At 37.7% G+C, this 18,084-nt stretch overlaps 1 protein-coding gene and 1 pseudogene across 2 annotated transcripts in view; one reads left to right on the forward strand and one right to left on the reverse strand.

The window, feature by feature from the left end:
• Window positions 1–18,084, forward strand: part of PXDNL (peroxidasin like) — a 628,077-nt gene that overhangs the window by 46,504 nt on the left and 563,489 nt on the right. The gene's annotated exons all lie outside the window — the stretch shown is intronic.
• The window catches only part of LOC119249858 (SCY1-like protein 2), a 68,508-nt pseudogene continuing 66,613 nt past the window's right edge, over window positions 16,190–18,084 (reverse strand).

Below are 18,084 nucleotides of genomic sequence, written 5' to 3' on the forward strand. Positions count from 1 at the left end.
TAAGGAGTCAATTTAGTGGAGCAACCTTGAATAACAAACAATAAAAACTAGAGTGCTACTGAAAATGACTTAGCTCATGTGTTCTAATGGGAGAACTTTTCAATATGACTATTGCTTAGCAGAATGTTGAACTTGATGAATGATGCATAAAGGTAACCATTCTTGTAAAACTACAGCAAATTGGGATTCTGACCTCCAGGGATTATCCCAATTCAAAGTACAGGCTGCCTTATTTTTGTTTCCTGTGACGGGAACTTGCAAATAAACTCTAGAAGGCAAACGTGGAAGGACTTGGCTGTTATTCTGCCTTTTGGGTGTCTGCTTTGCTAAAGGAGTCTCATTCTCTTCCCATGCCTGGTGATAGCCTCATGCAGGAAACCTGCTCTGCAGGTCATCTTTCAGCTGACATCTCTTCTCTCAGGTGGTTCCAGGGACAGTAGAGAAAATCTGCAAAGCAGAGAGGGTGATGTAGGGCTTATCACAAACTTTAGAGCCAGGGATGAGGGCTTGAACTCATTCTTTCCTAAAGCCGACCTTGAATATAAAAATAAAAATGTAACAAAAGCACTTATATCATTGTTCTTTCTGACCATTAAATAATGGCATATATGTATTGGACATAGCACAGTGTCTGATGATGATAAAAAAGTCAAATGTCAGCCAAAGAGTCTGTTTTCAAATGCAACAAAGGGTAGAGATCAGCAATTGACTTAGTATCATCCTACTATTTCTGATCCTCCTTATTCCTAACAATTTTAGCCCATATTCTTAATTTTCCAGTCTACATTTTGTCTTTGCTACATTCTGGAGCATTGTTGAGTCTCGAAGAGTTAATGTAGATCTGTCACCTACCTAGAACTCATACAGAGCAGCAAAGGGCACTAAAACTGGTCAAGGACATAGCCCAAATAGTTTACCGGTCACTGTCTGAGTTCTTTACCCACATACACAATTACAAGACTACTCAGGCGCTCAGGGAACAACAACAATGGAATTTATTTAACAAACCAGGGTAAAACAAAGAGTTACTGAGGCCAAAAATGGCCATTTACCTCACCTGAAGCAGTGTTCAGTGTTTTTCAGTCCTAAACAAAATCAGCTAAGATGGCATCTTCCCCCCACTGAGGACGCAGAGCTCCTCTCCTGAACAACAGGACATGTGTCCAAGATGCCAGGAATATATCCATATATATTCAAGATGCCAGGAATATATCCATATTCCTGCCTCTGCTGAACTGGAGCACATGGCAGCCAGCCTCTAGGCCAGGTTCCAACTCATGAAGATAACAGAAGACACAATAGGAGATGCTCCTGGAGCTGGGGGGATGCCTCAGCACAGCACCAGACAAGCAACACTCGAAAAAATGGCCACACTCACAGCTCAGCGAGGGGCCTGGCTCTGGGTCTCCGCCTTCCCTGCAGGCTGTAACCTCAGCAACACCTGAAACAGTTTCAATCTCATGGATATTTGCAAAGCCTCTTAACTTTTCCTCTCTGAGGTTGGCTGCTGGAGGCCTCCACATTCAGAGGCTAGCAACAACCTTCTGGAAGATCAGTATGGTGGGGGTTGAAATCTGCTGACCCCAAATGCTGAAGATCGAAAAAACGGCTGAATCCCAAAGATTGAATGAATCCATACCTCCTTCTCCAGTCCCTTATATTACTTATTGGTAGCTCCTCCCCAAAAATATGATACTTTTTAGCATTTTTCCTGGGGCTATCTATTCTCACCAGCACCCCCCTGCAGGGGCCACCACCTGTAACAGTGTATGACTTCAGCCACTGGTTACAGAACCACGGCAAGCCCATTGGCGGGCAGTAATTTAACACCATCTCCATTACAGGACCATTTTCATCTATGTAAGAACCTTTCAGTCATTCTCATGGATTCCCATGTTTTTTGGTGCTAGGTGACATCCATTTGCCCAATTATAACTGTAAGGGCTGGACTGGCCACAGTGCAGGTTTTCTGATCCCATGTAGACCAGGTAAAGGAGGTGTCAGAGTCCTCAGTGGGTTTTTCGCAGGTCTTTTATTGGGGTTCACCAGGCATATGGCAGGCAGGGGTACTGGGGGGCCTGGAGGCTGGCAGGCCTCCCAGCCCCCAGCAAATCCTCACTCTATCTGGGCTCTCTGGCGTTCGTTCTGCTGCTTCTCGGCTTCTCTTTTGGGTTCGGCTGGGGCTTCTACTGCTGCTGCTGCTGCTGGCGTTCCCGTGACCCGCCCTTAAAAGCACAGTCTTAGCTCAGCTGAATCCCATCTACCTAGGCCCACACCCTATTCCAGGTGCCCGCCATCAGGCATGCATTCAGGACAAGGATCCATCATCTATCCTGATGGCGGAAGGGCAGAAAAGCCTGACATTTTCTTTACCCTACAATAACTCATTAGCCTGGCGCCTCCCATTTATATGACAGGGCTACCCAGTGTGTCACAGTCCACCCTTCCTCCACACCAATGCCAGAGTTGTCTCTAGAGTCTCATTAGGCTGCTTTAGACTGGAGGTAAGGTAAGATCAATCACAAAGTTATATACCTCAGCCTCCCACTCTCCTTCTCTGAGATAATTCCTCCCACACAGTTCCAGGAGTCCCCAGGACTGACTTTCTTGGATTGTGGCATTTACCATTTTCCTTTTCTGACACAACTTGCAGATGCCACAGCAGCTACTCTGCTGGAGTCAGCCCAAATCTGCCAGGGCTGCCTTAATTGCAGGCTCTTCCACCCCACTCTCCAGTTGCTACAGGAATTTTCTTCCTAAAAAAAGCTAATTGATTCTGAAACACCCATTGAGTTCTCTGACATCATATGCTTTCCCCAGATAGAGCAGGAGCAAGCTATTTCTCCTCTAGCCAGAGACAAGGTGGGACCCAGGAGGAGAGGGGGTAGGACCTTGAGGCACCTAGAATGTTTGTCTTTGCTTTCCTCTGCCTTCATGCTCATTCACACCTGTAGGGTAAATGGAAGTTATTGGGCTTTTTCCAACCTCCTGCCATTAGCATCTATGATTGATACCTGTGGTCTTGTACTCATGCCTGATGGTGGACACCTGGAGTAGGGCGTGGGTGTGCATAAGTGGGCACATCTGAACCTCGGAGGTCAGGGATATAAGGTGGTGTCACGCAACCTGCGGGCAGAGGACAGAGTGTGGTGGTGAGTGGCTGCACGAGGAAGAGATTTTGAGAGAACAAGAGAGCGAGCCCAAAGAGACTTCAGATTCTCAGGGGTCTGGGAGTCCTGCCAGGCTCCTGGCCCCACTGCCCGCCCTGCACCTGGCTGTCGCACTACAAATAGCGTAGAAAGATCATTAAAAGCCTGAAAAAGTCACTGAAGGCTCCAGGACTCTCCTGTAGCTGTCTGCCCGGATCCACAGAGAACCTGCCCTGCTGCCTGCCTGCACTACACCACCTTTTCTGTGTCTTGTCATCTTCTCCAGCTCATCTCTTTGTTAATTTTCTCTCTTCTCTCCTCCATTACTCTCTCAAAAAACTCTCTGGATTACTCACTCTTTCCTTATGAACTCCTAGTGTATACAAGAAAGTGTATTGTTTGTAACTAAACTCTTTACATGATTATAGAAGAATGCATGTTTTAAAACTTTCCCTTTCTCTGTTAATGAAATTTACCAGAAACAGAATTCACTGTGTTACTTCATGGATTTTGTAAACACGTTCTTATTTTAGACATTGTAGGGAGCAGGAATAGACACAGTGCAGGTTTTCTGATCCCATGCAGACCGGGTAAAGGAGGAGTCAGAGTCCTCAGTGGTTTTTTGCAGGTCTTTTATTGGGATTTACCAGGTACACAACAGGCAGGGGTGCTGGGTGTCCACCATCAGGCCTCCCAGCCCACAGCATGTCTTCACTCTATCTGGGCTCTCCGGCCTTCTCTGCTTCTCTCTCGGCTTCTGCTCTCGGCTTCTTCTCTTGGCTTCTTGGCTTCTGCTGGCGTCCCTGTGACGCCGCCCTTAAAAACACAGTCTTAGCCCAGGTGAATCCCATCTACCTATGCCCACATCCTATTCCAGGTGCCCGCCATCAGGCATGCATTCAGGACCGCAAGGATCCATCATCTATCCTGATGGCGGGAGGGCAGAAAAGCCTGACATTTTTCCTTACCTTACAGACATACTTTTGAAAACCAAACTATACGCCTATAACTTTATTTTTTTTTAAATTTTTAAAAAGATTTTTATTTTATGCATATAAGAACTGGGGTGTAAGAGGTGCAGGTGATGGGGTGGTGAGAGGATTCACCAGAGACAGTGGGGCGCAGAACAGGCAGACTGAAATACACTGCTGAGGGGAGCAGGGGCGAGACAGTAGAGGTCTGCTACGCCATGTGGGGATCAAACTCATGCTGCAGAGGCTGGCAGCAGTTCTGGTGTTGTTTTGGTTTTCAGAGATAAGACTGATAGTACCACGTGTGTGCCCTTCTCTTTAGTATTTCCAGATATGGCTGCCAATTTGTCTATGGGCCCCTGGTGAGCAGGCACTTTGCTTTCATGGGGAGATGATGTGGTGTGCATGGTGGTCACTGTTAGAGACATTTAAGCCCTAAATATGAAGCAGCCCTCTCTCAGAACTGCCTGCCAAGTGGCTTATCTTTTATGGAGAGTCAGCACGACACAGCTCTCTGCCTTAAGGTATCCTGAAGTAATTCTTCGTACTTTAATATTTGCATTGCACCACTTTGCTATGAAGACATCCATTTCACTGAAGATATGAGTTTTTTTGGTCTACTTTAAAAATGTGGTGTAATAACCTTGACTTTAAATCAAATAAGTAGTTTGGATCTCAGAGATTGCTGAAGGCCTGTTACCTCCTCATCAGGAGACAAGAAGAGAGAAGATTACACTGAGATTGCTGCTTCCTGATTCAATAAGAAAAGTCAGGCACATTTTGCAACAAGCAAAACAATGAGAGGAAGAAGCACCTTTAAAGCATGAATGAGGACCCCTGGGGCCCTGTGCTGAGCCCCACCAGATGAGCTGAATTTTGTGTATCTCTTTGATTACCTTTTGAGAGTTGACTTGTATTTCTTTGACTTGCTTTCTTGTATTTTCTTCAATATTTTTGATTTTCTATATTATGGGAATTTGGTCTTTGTAGTAATAGAAAGTTAAACTCTTCCATGTTTTTGTGGTTGGAATCTGGCAAGTTGTTCACTCCTTCTGGTGCCACATTCCCTTTAGGCTTCAAATTGCCACATTTTGTGGGGTTTTGTTTTCCCATTTTATTGATTTGAACTAATTCTACCTTTCCAGCAACTGACACTTTGGTTTTTATATAATTTTAGATATTTGACCTTTTCAGACTTCTGTAAGTTAGAGCCCTGTTCTTGTAGCTGCTGATTCATGGTATAAGGGAAGGACCTGGAGGGGTCAAGTCACCAGTGTGAGTGCTCTGGGTGGGGGTGGGGTGGAGTGCAGCCTCATTATTATGCACTGCTAATAGCCCATCTCCTGAGATACCCAGATCCAAAACTCTGCTCTAGTATGCATTCTCAGTGAGCTTAACAAGGACAGTACCAATCCTGAGTGAAGGAGGTGGGGAGTACAGCCCAGTTCAATGTCTTTGCTCCTTTCACTGGTCACTTGGCCTGCTGGGAGCACCCCCTCTGCACATGTTTCTCCACAGTCAAGGGTATGTGCCTCCAGACCACTCATCTATACCCTTCCTCGGGTCACCAGCCCAGTGCCAGTGCTATGACATTTTATGCACCAACCTCCGACTCCCCACCACCACCCACAAGCATCTCTCTCTGCCCATATCTTAGTCACTGAAGCATGAATCTCCTCAGTGTTCTTTCTCATGCATTCTGCCTTGTCTCTGATGTCCAACAGATGTTCCAGTTTCACCATAAACCACAGAGCTCTCTGTGTGTAGTAAGCACTCCACTGGTAACCTAAGGATCCTCTGGGGAACATAGCAAGGAAGGTCCTCTGATGCTATCTTTCATTCTCTTTCTCTATACCTTGATTTATGTGGTAATCTATTTCTTTGTATGGATTTGAGTTACTGGTTGGCATGGCATGTTTTCATTTAAACCTGAAAAAAATTTCTTTAGTATATTTGTTAAAACATGTCTACTAGTGATGGATTCGCTCAATATTTATCAGGCACTGTCTTAATTTCTCCTTCAATTTTGAAGGATAGTTTTGATGGATATAGAACTTCTAGTTAACAGTCTCTTTCCACATTCTGAATATGTCATCCTGCTGACTCCTTGTTTATGGCTCCTGATAATAGATTGACTGTTAATCTTATTTAGAATAACTTCTGTGTGAAAATTATTTTCTTTGCTGCCTGCAGAAGATTCTCTGTGGCTTTCAGCAATTCGAACATGACATCTGTTTGAGTTTATCCTACTTGGAGTTTACTGGACTTATTTGAGATGTGTATTGCTGTTTTTTTTTTTTTTTCATATTGTGGAAGTTGTCAACCTAATATTGTTTCTTTAAATATTCTTTCTGTCCCTTTCTCTATCTCCTCTCCACTTTATACTTCCACACTGTGTGTGCATTGGTACCCCAGAGGTTCTATTCATCTGAGTTCTATTCATTTAGATTTTATTCATTTTTTTCTATTTTTCCCTTTTTGTTTCTTAGACGAAACAATTTAGGTAATTTCCATTACTCCACTGTAATTTCAATACTCCCCCTCAGCTCCTCTAGTAAATTTTATTTTTCTGTTTATACTTCTCAACTCCAGAAATGCTACATTTTCCCCAATAATATATATATATATATATATATTTATCAATATTGTCTATTGGTAAAAATCATAATTCTTTAGCCATGGTTTCCTTTAGATCTTTGAACATATTTATAATAACTGGTTTAAAATATTTATCTAATACATACATGTAAACTTCCTTGCAGACATTTTCTATTGTTTTGTCTTCCCTGTTCATCGACAATACTTTCTTGTTTCTTTGTCTCCCTGTCTATCTATCTATCTATCTATCTATCTATCTATCTATCTATCTATCTATCTTCTATCTGTTTATCTATCATCATCATCATCATTTTCTCTCAAAACTTAGCATTTAATAAAGTGTGAAAACTTGAGCTCCTCCTCAAGTTTTATTGTTGCTTTTTTTAAGTGATTTTCTTTGACTAATTGTCTAAAGTCTATATTCATTGTTGTGAGATGGCACTGAAGTATCTGTTTAGTTAACTAGTCATTAACTAGCTAATGATTGGGCAGTGATTTTCTTAAATGTGTTGCACCCTTTTTCTCAGGGTCTATGTGCGTGTCTTTGTGCATATCTTTGGGACATGCCTTCAACTCTGTCAGGTTACTATACTGCCTTAGTTTTTACTTCTTGTTTTGCAGGGTCTCAACATTGCCCATAGGTTCTCACCTATGAGAGATTAGGGCCTTTTGAAATCTTTCCTTCATTTGTGCATGGCTTTATAGATCACCTGGAATATATGAGCTTTTTCAAAACCTCCTCTACAGATATCTCATTTTCCAAACTTTCTTTTTAAGTTTTTGTGGCCAGCAGCTTGCTCATCTTAACTGCTATCAATGCCTAAGGTAGCTATAATGTTTAACAGTTGCTGCTTATTGTTTTCAATCAAGTATTCTCAGTAAAAGGCTTTCTTCACAGAGATATCTCTGCATTGATTGAATAAAAACAAGATGTGTAAATAGGACTCGCTCAGGGAGTTTCCAGATGAGACAAGTAGTGACAATTCTCTGGGGACTGTTCTTTTTTTAATGTATATCCAAACCAGTTTCTTTCCTCATAATAATGTCTAAGCAGCTTGTTTTCACAGTTGCCATGACTATGAGGCTGTCTATTTTCCAGACTATTTTGGAATTTGGGAGAAAGAGAAGGGAATTGAATAAGTAAAACATCAGAAAATTCACTGTTTTCTCTGATATTTACTCATTTTATTCATATTTCTTGCAAAAATTATCCTTGGATTGTTGCTAATTTTTGTTTAATATCAGAATTTCTGAGAAAAACTTGACGTTTTTAATTTTGCCAATGTTATTGTTTTATATGGAGGAATGAATTTTTAGAGTACTTATTCTGTCATTCCAAAAATGCTTCCTGTGGCCAAGAGATTTTAATTGACTTATTCAAGGTATGTAACAAGATGAGTCTTTATAGGAACCCAAGTTTCACACCAAATTTAGTGACCTTTCTGCTGTACTAGGAGTACATGTATTGTAAGAAATTCAAGTTAATATGTAAATGCAACTTCTGTGAAAAAGAGAATTTGTAAGAAAAGTGATATTGTCAATAGAAATTAAGTTTTAACTAGATAATCATGCGAGTGGAGGACTGGAAAATCTTCCTCAGCATCTGAAACAAGTCAGGAATAATTCAAAGGGGAAAAGGAAAAAATATAGTTTCACACACACAGGGTTCAGCCTCCCATGAGTACATATGTATACCCACACACTCACATGATAACTTAAAAACATAAAATTACTGCATATCCAGCAACCACTATTCTATAATTTCTATACATTCTGAATCAGACTCAAACATAGAATTAGAATGCACATCATTGAAAAAGACATCAATTCTGAAACTAACTGCACATATCCTAGTTGCATCTAAGCTCAATTTACATCACATCTTTCATTCATTCTACAATCACTTATTAATGGTTTAGTATATGTACTCCTCAGAATCTGTACTTGAAATTCAGAAACAGCTGAGGACTAGTAGCCAAACTTACGTCCAGTTATATCTAATGAAGCTGGTTCAACAGTTACCATTTCTCTAAAAGGCAGCTCCGGTGTTAGGTGACTCTAAAGTTCTGGACCAGCTTTGGACATCTTATATCTAAGTATCGTTGTATCTCACAAGTGCAGTTACGGTTTTGAAATACTCTCTAGCTATCATTTCATGTCCGGCTATTTTATTGAGCAGACTAGATCAACATCAAATATCCTTATTTGGTGTTGAAATCACAAATCTTAACCTCATTTTCTGTATATGTATCCAGGTATGAAAAGTTTGCCCTTTCTCCTCTCTAGCTCTCTAAGAACATCATGCCTTTAAGAATTTTGTGTCAAAAATAAATCATAACAAAAATAAATCTTAGACTCTGTGAAAAATATATTGGTTAGCAGAGGGGAGGGGAAGGGTAGTGGAAGGATGGGTTGAGAGTGTCAACCTATAATGGGAATGGCACTACAATTTTGGTAATGGATGAAGTGAAAATTATACATACATAGAAGTGAAGGTGTATCCCCCAAATTTATGTAGTAATAATACATCAGTAAAAATTTATTCAATAAAAAACCTTATCAATATTCTATTAAACAAGAAAGAGATCTGATGACACCTACTATACTTATTGAATGTTGTCTCCTTTCCCTGTGATACATTGATACAAATTTTGTACTAAAGAAACTTAGAACCACCATACATTTATTCCATCAATAATTTTAAATTGAATAGGTATGATCAAGGTGTCAAAGAAAGTTAGTCTCTGTGGAATTATATTACAGAAGAGACATCACATAAAAAGAGAAGATAAAAAATTCTGCAGAAAGCTATGGAAGCAGTTTAGACAAAATGTAGGGTCAAGTCAATGAGTTTCAAGGTAATTACACACAAAAAAATCAGGTGGAAGAAAAAGAGAAATACAAAAGAAAAAAATCAAGAAAAACTTGAATAGCTTAGAAATAATGGACAGATTCTTAAAAATGTGCATGTTGAGACTGAAGCAGGAAGAATTACAAGGTAGGAAATTGAAACGACAACAAATCTCCCAATAAATTGAAGACAAGGATCAGTTTCATTAGTAAGTTCTACCAAACCTTCAAAGATGAACTAATATGTTTTTTACTCAAACTCTTACAAAAATTGAGTAAAGAGGAAATGCTTTAAAACACATTTTATGAGGCCAACATAGTCTTATACCAAAAGCAGACAAAGACATTAAAAGAAAGAAAATAATAAATGAAATTCAAATTTATACTAAAAGGAACACACATCATCACCAAGTGGGATTTATTCCAGTGATATAAATGTGGTTCAGCATCTGAAAATCAGTCAATGTTATTCGCCACACCAACAAATGGAAATATGAGAATCAAATGATTGTATCCAAAGATGGAGAGAAAACATTTGACAAACTTCAACATCCATTCATAACAAAAACCCTCAAAAACTGGGGATTGGTGGAACTTAACTCAATATAATAAAGTCTGTATATGGAAAAACCATAGCTAACACTATACTTAATGTTGGAAAAACTGGAAGATTTTCCTTTAAGATCTAGTACAAGATAAGGATGTCTACTTTCACCACTAATATTCAACATAGTATTGGACATCTTAAATATAACAGAGAGCAATGTAAAGGAATTCAAATCATGAAAGAAGAGATAAAACTTTTTCAGATAAAATGATATTCTACAAAGAAAAACCCTAAAACTTCACTAGAATACTAACTGAAGTAATAAATTTGTACAGTAAAGTGGCAGGTTACACAAATAGTATTCAAAACTTAGTTGTATACCTACATGCAAATAATGAACTAGTGGAGGAAAAAAATCAAGAAAAAATCCCATTTATAGTCACATCAAAAAGAACTAAATACCTAGAAGTAACCTTGAAAAAGAATTTAAAGAATCCCTACAATGAAAACTGCTAGACAAGGTTAAGAGAAATAGAAGACATAATGAAATGGAAAGATATTCCCTGCTCATGAAATGGAAGAATTAGCATTGTTAAAATGGCCATCTTACTCACAGCAAAATACAAATTGAAGGATTTATTTTTATCAAAGTTTAAATGGTGTTCCACAAAGAAATAAGACAAACATTACTGAAATTCATTTGGAATCACAAAGATTCCAAATAACCGAAATAATCTTGACAAAAAAGAGGAAAATGGTATCACACTCCCAGACTTCAAAGTATACTACAAAGCTATAGCAATCCACAACAGTATATTACTGAAAAACAGAACTATAGACCAATGGAATAGAATTAAAAACCCATAAATGAACCCCAAACTTTTCTTGTATGTTAATTATGACATAGAAGCCAAAAGTATATAATGGAGAAAGGAAAGTTTCTTTAACAAATATTGTTGAAATGAATGGAACTGAAGTCTTTTGCTATGTGAAATAAGTCAGAAGGAGGAAGACAAATACAGGATAGTTTCACTTACATTTGGAATATAGGGAAACTCCCCCAAACATAGCAGATTAGAGAGACTGGGATCATCTTTTTTAGAGCTGAATAGTATTCCATTATACTTATGTTCCACATCTTCCTAATTCACTCATCTGTCTCTCGGCACAAAGGTTTTTTCCATAGCTTGACTATTATAAATAGTTCTGTGATGGACATAGCAGTACATGCATACCTTCAAATTAATGCTTTTTAATTCTTTGGGTAGATACCTAGGGACTCAGAATCAAGGGGTAGATCAATTTTTATTATTTTGAGAAATGTCCATATTGTTTTCCATAAGGGCTGGACCAGTCTACAATCCCACCACAGTGTACAGGTGTTCCTTTTTCTGTACATTCTTGCCAACGGTTCTTGTTTCTGGTCTTTTTGATCAAGGTATCTCATTGTGATTTTGATTTTCATTTCTCTGATGATAAGTGGAGATAATAATTTTTTTCCATTTGCTTTTTGGCAATCCATATGTCTTCTTTACTCTTCTACAATTTTATGACTGGATTATCTATTTTCTTTTTTGATGCAGTATATGTGTTCTTAGTAGATCTTGGATATTGGCCCCTATATAGATATATGATGCACAAATATTTTCTGCCATTTAGTAGGGTGTCTTTTTATTTGAATGATAAGATCTTCTTCCAATGTACAGAAATTTGGGTGTTTTTTAATTTTTTAAATTGTTAATTTTATTGGTTTTATTTAACCAACTAATTTTGGTTTGTTTATAATGGCAAAAATACACATTCACTAGGAAAAAAACCTTTATAATTAAAATCTTCAGTATTAAGTGTCCAAATTGATCTAGTGTTTCCTGAATTTAGTAGAATGAAACAATTGCTTTATAATGCAATTTTTGATTAACAAGATTTATTAAAACTGTTACCTTTAGCACAATGCATAGTAGAGAACCAAAAGCAATGGTTAGGAAAAAATGAATTAAACTCATATCACTTTATTTGTACTATGTATTTATAAAGAATTGGAAGAGATTGAATCAAGATAACAGGACACATTTTTGTACTTACCAATTTTTTACAAAACATTTTGAAATATGGGAAGAAAGGGGAAGGGGAGAGAGAAAGAGAGCAAGGAAGACAGAGAAGCGGAAAGAGGGGAGGGGAAAAGTGGGGAGGAGAGGGAAATAAACTAAATCTTCAACAGTGTTAGAAAACAATAAAACTGTCATGAACAGAGCAGAATTGGGAAAATTTGGGGTGACAAAAATTGGGGGTGACAGAAAGCAGACTGGATAAGTCTAAGGAAAAGTGGAGAAAATCTTAGTTTGACATAATCACAGGAAAAAATTAAAAAAGAATGATTCAGTAGAACTCAAAGACCAATACAATGGCTAGTTTTTATTTAATTTTTTATTTTTGCATAGAAGAACTGGGATGTAGGCCAGAGATGTGGGGGGGTGAGAGAATTCACCAGAGACAGAGTGGGGAGCAAAAGAGGTGGATTTCCTGAAATACACTACAAAGGAGAGCAGTGCCAAAATGGCAATAACAGTACAAAAACAGAAGCACAAACAAGAATATTGAGTCAGCATGAAAACAGTAAAGGGACAGAAGAAATGGAGAGAACCTATATTGTTAAATGTCAAAGAGAAGGCATCAGCTAATAAAGGATTTAAGCATAGTAATTTGAACAAAACCCCTATGATAATCACTAATCCAAAATTCAAAATAGTGGTCCTAGACAAACAAAAAATCTAGTAGTATCACTAAGGAAGGCTACCCTGAAAGAGTAGATACATAAAAATAGAAAAAGAAATAACAGAAAAATTAAACAATCAAAAATTAAAAATTGGCTTATAAGAAACAGTATAGATCAATAATCACCCTAAATCACCCTTAACTGAACTCACCAATTAAAACATACATGATAAAGTGGGTTAAAATATTTCAGTCATCTTTATTTTGTGTGCAGGAGATCCATTTATTTATTTATTTATTTATTTATTTATTTATTTATTTATTTATTTATACAAGCACTGGGTACAGTCAGAAGTGTGGGAGGGTGAGAGACTTCACCAGAGCCAGAGCAGAGAGCAGAACAGGCAGACTGACGAAGTACACTCCTGAGGGGAGCAGCGGGTGGCAGGAGATGTCTGCACACCATGTGGTGCCCTCACCCTGTGGCCGGGGATTGAACTGGCCCTGCAGAGGCTGCGGGGCAGCTTCGCAACCCAAAGCTCAATCGCTCTCCCACTGGGGAGGCCCTGGGAGATCCATTTAATACCAAACACAAAACAAACTAAAATGAAAAGTTGGAACAAGAGTGTACATACTAATAATTCATACAAAAAAGAAGGAACTTCTATTCTCATGTAAGATAAATTAGGCTTTCAATTAAAGAAGATACTTAGGGACAAACATGACAGGATATAATTATTAAGAGATCAGTTCATCATGAAACTATATTATTAATATTAATGCACCTAACACATAAACATCTAGTTATATAAAGTAACTATTAACAATCCTAAAACAACCTATCAACTAAAATACAATTATTGTCAGAAACCTCAACACACCACTGACATGAAGGGATATATCATCTAGACAGAAAATTGAAAAAGAAATAAAGGTCTTAAATGAAATGTCGGATTAGATGGATTTAATGGACTTTGATAGAGCTTTCCATCCCAAAAGAAATGAATACAATTTCTTCTTAAGTGCATAAGGAACATCTTCAAGAATAAATCATATATTAGGACATAAATATGTCTCAGAAAATATATGAAAATAGAATTTTTATTAGGCATCTTCACAAATTTACACAGATGTATGCCACATAGTGGTATAAAGTTAGACATTAACTAAAATACTCCCAGAATAAACTGAAACATGTGGAGACTAATCATAATGCATCTGAAAACATGCTTGGGTCAAGGAAGAATTCAAAGAAGATATCGAAAAGTATCTTGAGACTAATGAAAATGCAGAGAAATGCTACCAGACCTTATAGAAAGCTTTAAAAGCAGAACTTCATTGGAAGTTCATAGCAATACAAGCCCACCTAAAAAAAATCAAAAAGAAAAATCTCAGAAGAGCTAACTCTGTAGCTAAAGGAATTAGACAAACAAGAGCAAAAGTATCCAAAGACTAGTAGAAGGAAAGAAATAATAAAAAAAAAAATTGAACAGAAATAAATGAAATTGAAAACAAAAAGACTGTTGAAGACATCAGTGAAATCAAGAGTTGGTTCTTTGAAAAAAAAAAAAAAAAAAAAAAAGCAAAATCTACAAGCCCTTAGCTAGGCTAATGAAGAAAAGAAGAAACACAAGTGAAATGAATCAGAAATGAAAGAGATGAAATTGCAACAGACGCTATAGAAATACATGGTGTCATAAAAGCCTATTATCAACATCTGCATGCAAACATATTGGACAACTAGGAGAAATGGACAAATTAGTAAACTCATACAACCTCCCAAGACCGAATCAGAATTAAATAGACAGAATAAATAATTCAGTCACCTGTGCTGAAATTGAAAGAGTAATAAAATGTCTCCTTAAGAACAAAACACCAAGACCACATGACTTCTCCAGGGAATTCTAACAAAACTTCAAACAATTAAAGACTCAAACACACACACACACACACACACACACACACACACACACACACGCAAAATCAGAGAGGAAAACTCCCCAGTACATTCTATGAGGAAATTACTTTGATACCAGAACCAAAGACAGTGCAAAAGGGAAAATTTGAGACCAATATGCCTACTGAACATAGATGCAAAAATCCTGAACAAAATCCTAGCAAACCATATATAGCGACATAGTAAGAGTATCATTCACCCTGGTCAAGTAGCTTTCATCTCCAGGATGCAAGTCTGGTTCAACATGGGCAAATAAATCAATGTCATTCACCAGATTAACAAGAAGGAAGATAATCACAAGATCATTTCAATAGATACTGAATGAAATGCTCAATAAAATGAGAATAATGTAACTTATGTAAGCATATAAACCATAATGACAAACACATAGCCAACATCATACTCAATGGTGAAAGGTTGAAAGAATTTCCAATAAGATTAGGAATAAGACGAGGATGTCCACTGTCACTACTATTGTTCAACATAGAATTGGAATTCCTAATTGAATCAATTAAGCAAGAAAGCAAAAATTGAATCCAGGGCCTCCCCGGTGGCGCAGCGGTTGAGCGCTGGGTTGCGAAGCTGCCCGCAGCCTTTGCAGCACTGGTTCGATCCCCGGCTGCTTCCTGGCCACCAGATAAGGGTCCCACATGGTGCGCAGACCTCTCCTGCCGCCCGCTGCTCCCCTCAGCAGTGTACTTCGGTCCTTCTGCCTGCTTTGCTCCCTGCTCTGGCTCTGGTGAATTCTCTCACCCTCCCGAGCTTCTGACTGTACCCAGTGCTTGTATAAATAAATAAATAAATCTTTAAAAAATATTGAATCCAAATTAGAAAAAAAGTGAAACTATCAATATTTACAGATGGCATGTTTATGTACATTGAGAATGCAGAAGACTGCACCAAAAAAACTAATAGCAGTAATTCCACGTGATCCAGCACTACCACTCTTATCTATTTATCCTAAAAATACAAAAACTCTAATACAAAAAGATTTGTGTATGCCTTTGTACATAGGTGCACTGTCCACAATTATGGTGTCATGGGACAAATCTAAGTGACCTTCAACAGAAAAATGGATAAACAAATTGTGAAATATATACTCAGTGGAATACTACATAGCTATGAGAAAACATGAAATAGTGGGTTTTGCAAAAAAAAAAATGGATGGGCTTTGAGGTGGTTATGCTAAATGACATAAGTCAGAAAGTGAAAGACAGATATCAGATGGTTTTATTAATATGTGGAATATAAATAACCAAAGAACTTACACAGGTAAAATATAGCAGGAAATTATCATTAGTTCAGTGAAGAATTTAATGGCTAACAATGGGAATGGGGGCAGTGGAGGGGATAGTGTAAAGGCTTATATCCTCTTTCAGGGTGCCCCACCCACAAGTCTGATAAACTATTTTTCAACCCTATAGCTGATTGGACCATTTAGCACCAATCGGCTTACAGCTTGCTCCTGATTGGTACATTCCAAGATCCAGAAAGTACGCACTTGCATAAAAGGGCTCTGAGGAACAACTGCCACAACTGACAATAAGGCAGTTTTTACTGTGCTCTGAGGAGCAACTGCTGCAACTGACTTATGGTGGAGCAGCAGGGTGAGAGAACACCACTTCTCCTGCTGGCTCCCAATGCTGAGGTGGTTGGGTTCTGGTAACACTACAGAAGTCACATACACACAACTATTAGAACTAATGATAAATTCATTATGGTTTCAGTATACAATATCAATATAAAATTTCAATGTTTTTTCAATTCATTAATAAGGAAATTAATAAAGCAATTATATTTACTTAGAATCATAAAGAATGAAATACAAATAAAAAAAGAATAAGACTTTTACACTGTAGTTTTAGGCTTCTATAACAAAATAATCCATTTAGGCTGCTATAATGAAATAATTTGGGTGGCTAATAAATGACAGAAATTTATTTCCCACAGTTTTTAAGTGTAGACTATCTAAGGCATTGGCAGATTATGTGCCTAGTGTGATCCTGCTTTTGGGTTCATAGACAGTCATCTTTTCACTGATTCCTCACATGATGGAAGGGACTAAGGGATATCTGTAGGGTATCGTTTATAAGGACATTAAATTCCGTTCATGATATCTCTACTCTTATGACCTAATCACTTCCCAAAGACCCATCTCCTAGTTCCATCACAATGGGCATTATGTTTCAACATATGAATGAATTTTTTTTGGGGGGGTGGTAAATACAAACAGAATATAGTACATTGAAAGTATAAAATACTGTTGAAAGAAATTGAAGAATTAAATAAATGGAAAAACATTCATAAATTAGAAAGCTTAATGTTAAGATATTAGTCACTAAATTGAGCTACAGATACAATCCTTATACAATTCTAGCTGTCCTTTTTTGTAGAAATTGACATGTTGATGCTAAAATTCATAGAAAAATTGAGACAAAATGAAGAATCTTGAGACAGAAAATCCAAGTTGGAGGGCTCTTAATTCAATTTTCAAAATTGGCTACAAAGGTGTAATAGGCAAGATAGTATAAAAATGACATAAGGATAGACACAGATCATAGGAAGTGAGTTAAAATCCAGAAATAAACCCTTATATTTGTGATCAATTGAATTCTGACAAGGATGCCATGATAATTTGATGTGGATAGAGCAGTTTTTTTCAATAAATATTGTATCCATATGGAAAAGAATGAAGTTATTTCAAATAAATTAACTCAAAATAGATCATTGATCTAAAGGTAAAAACTATAAACTCTTAAAATATCAGAGTAAAACTTCATGGTTGTATTAGACAATTTTTTTGATACAACTCCAAAAACAGAGTCAAAGAAAAGATAGATTGTCTTCATCAAAATGACTAACTTTTGGGGGCTTCCCTGGTGGGGCAAGGGGTTAAGCACCGCACTATGAAGCAATCCACAGCTTCTGTAGCACAAGTTCAATCCCTGGCCGGCCAGGGAGCAACCCACATGGCGAGGCAGACCTCTCCAGTCTTGCCCGCTGCTGCTCCCCTCAGCAGTGTATTTCAGTCAGTTTGCCTCTTCTATTCCTCACTCTGCCTCTGGTGAATCCTCTCACCTCCACATATCTGGTCTGTACCCCAGCTCTTGTATGCATAAATAAATAAATCTTTTTTTAAAAAAGTTTAAAAATTTATTAACTTTTGCAGTTTAAAGGATACCATTCAGAAAGTGAAAATAAAACTCAAAGAATGGGAGAAATATTTTCAATTCATATATCTGACAAAGGTCTAGTTATCCAAAATATATATAAAAAAATCCTCCTCATCAACAATAAAAA

The sequence above is a fragment of the Talpa occidentalis genome, unplaced genomic scaffold (assembly GCF_014898055.3).
Source record: "Talpa occidentalis isolate TD23 unplaced genomic scaffold, MPIMG_talOcc4v2.1, whole genome shotgun sequence".
NCBI lineage: Eukaryota > Metazoa > Chordata > Mammalia > Eulipotyphla > Talpidae > Talpa > Talpa occidentalis.